General features: G+C 43.4%; 1 pseudogene; it reads left to right on the forward strand.

Moving 5' to 3' along the window:
* Positions 1 to 472: 472 nt before the first annotated feature.
* On the forward strand, positions 473 to 2,427 carry LOC119576625 (annotated as a pseudogene).
* The last annotated feature ends 599 nt before the right edge of the window (positions 2,428 to 3,026 follow it).

Raw genomic sequence — 3,026 nt, forward strand, 5'->3', positions numbered from 1 at the left:
AAAATTAAGAGAGACTCGAATAACGAGGATGCGTCTAGTGCGCGCAAGTCGCCGTATATCTTTTTTTCGAAGTCCGTCTTCCAGTCATTGCTATGATGGCTTTCGTCCGACAGAAGATCGTGTAAATCCAAGAATGTATTCACAAACCTTTCGCTGTCGTTGTTAGAAGTCGACGACGACATTTTTATTTTATCAGTAATATGTCCTGCGTTTTCTCGTTCATCTGAGATGTTCGACCGATATCTCTCAATAGGAGCTGTCATTCGTGTTAGATACCCCACGTGCAGTATAGATATCCCATGCCCGTGCAATCTTCTCGGAATCACATACGCGGTTTAAAAATGCAATCACGAAAATAACAGGTAAGATAAACAAATATCTCGTGGCTGGGGGGTGGAAGACGACACACCGTGATAAGTAGCATATCTTGCAGCACACCGACGGATCGACGCTCCAAATATACCTAATCGACATGTCATCGTCAGAATCGTCCGACGTTGTTATCGGCATCGATCTCGGCACTACCTACTCGTGTGTTGCCGTCTTTCAGAATGGAACGGTGGAGGTCATCGCAAACGACCAGGGCAATCGGACTACACCGTCCTACGTGGCCTTTAACGACAAGGAGAGGTTGATAGGCGAAGCTGCTAAAAATCAGGCCGGGACGAATCCACCAACACGGTATACGACATAAAGCGCATCATAGGTTTAAAGAACGACGATCCTAACGTGATCGAGGAAATGAAGAACTGGCCGTTCGAGGTTATTAACGGCGAGGACGACAAACCCAGATAAGCGTGACATATCGGGGCGAACCGAAATCCTATTCTCCCGAACAGATATCGTCGATGGTCCTGTCGAAAATGAAAGAGACGGCCGAAGCGTATTTGGGCACCGCGGTGAAGAGAGCGATCATTACAGTACCGGCGTACTTTAACGATTCCCAGCGACAAGCGACTAAAGACGCCGGAACTATTGCCGGGTTGAAGGTCGAGCGAATTATTAACGAGCCGACGGCGGCTGCCGTTGCCTACGGTCTAAGTGTGATTAAGAAAAACAACAGTAGCAGCAGCAGCAGCAGCAGCAACAACAACAACAATGCGGATATCAGCGAAGAGAAGAATATTTAGTATTCGACTTTGGCGGTGGCACGTTTGACGTATCGATCTTAAATATGGCCGAAGAGGTGATTGAGGTTAAAGCCACGGCTGGAGACACTCACTTGGGAGGAGAAGACATCGACGATAAGTTGGTCGAACATTTATGAGTGATATCAAGAGGAAATACAAGCAAGACATAAAGGACAACAAACGAGCACTGCGACGCTTAAAGACCGAATGCGAAAAAGCCAAGAGAACGCTGTCGTCGTCCACTCAGGCCGAATTCACAATCGAGTCTCTATGTTTTGGTATCGATATGAACTTCGTTCTGACCGGGCTAGATTCGACGAGATTTGCCACAGTCTCTTTCAGAGGACTATCGATCTTGTGACAAAAGCCTTAGTAGACGCCAAGATGGACAAGAATTCTATACACGACATTGTGTTGGTCGGAGGATCTACCCGCATACCTAAGGTGCAAAAACTCTTGCGGGACTATTTCGGAAAGGACCCGATCAAATCAATCACACCGACGAGGCCGTCGCCCACGGAGCTGCTGTACAAGCAGCCATCATATCCGGGGACGCGAGTAAAGCTCTGTCCAACATGCTCCTCATCGACGTGGCTCCTCTGTCGTTGGGTGTAGAGACACAAGGTGGAGAGATGACAATAGTGATCGAGAGAAACACGAGCATTCCCGCGAGCAGGAGTAGCACATTCACCACTTTCAAGGACGATCAAGAAAGCGTGGAAATCAAGGTGTTCGAGGGAGAACGTCCGTATACCAAATATAATAACCTGCTAGGCACTTTCTCGTTGAATGGGATACCCAAGCTCCGAGGGGTACACCTATAATCGAGGTATCTTTTGACATGACGTCAACGGAATTCTCGATGTGAGGGCAGTCGAAAAGAGTACCGGTGTCGAAAAGAAGATAACCATCAAAAACGACAACCGCATATCTAAAGAAGAGATAGAGCGAATGGTTCAGGAAGCTGAAAGGAACAAAGAGAACGATAAAAAAATAAGAGAGGCTTATCGAAGAAAAGAATGGATTGGAACAAGCCTGTTACCAGTTGAAGGGCCTTTTATCAACGACCGCATCGGATAAAAAAGAGGATTATGTGAAGCAGATAGACGAGTTATTGAATTGGATCGACGAAACGGATAAATCGGGAATTCCGAAGGAGACGTATGTAAAAAAGAGACAAGAGCTAGAAAAGCTACAGAGTAAAATGATGGAAGAAATCGCCTCTGACAAGTCTAGACCGAACGATAAAACGGAAGACGGAAAGGGTAAAGAGCCAGTAATTGAAGAAATCGATTGAATCTGTAATGTCTGTCTGGGTCTGTATATCCATCTAACCGACCGTTATTATCTACTTATCCATCCATCTATAATATCGGAATCTTGTATAACCATTTTATTAAGCTATGACAATATATATATGATATTATTCTACATACTTGTCTATCTACTATATAAACTCGTCTTACTATTATATATTATATCACTAGACTAATAAAGGTATTTTGAACTCGCATATATAAACTTACGTCTTACGTTTCTTATTATGTCGTGTATCGCTAGGTCAATTTTTTTTCATTTCTTATTATATCATGTATCACTAGGTAATTATTTGCATGTCTTATTATATCGCATATCACTAGACGAATAAAGATATTTAAGCTACAGATGAGTTTACATCTTTCCCTTGGTTTTCTCTACCACTCTTCGCGTGGAAAAAAAAATAGAAGATGGAAAAGTTCCTCTCAGATTCCATACAAGGTGTAGACGTCTTATCGTCCTTCAAGATTAAAACATTTAGACAAGAAAAGAGTAGTCCATACCCGCATTATGACGTAATAAACAGATGTACCTAAGATAATTAATAATTACACACAGTACATGTATTGGGAACGTATA

The sequence above is a fragment of the Penaeus monodon genome, chromosome 9, assembly GCF_015228065.2.
Source record: "Penaeus monodon isolate SGIC_2016 chromosome 9, NSTDA_Pmon_1, whole genome shotgun sequence".
Lineage (NCBI taxonomy): Eukaryota > Metazoa > Arthropoda > Malacostraca > Decapoda > Penaeidae > Penaeus > Penaeus monodon.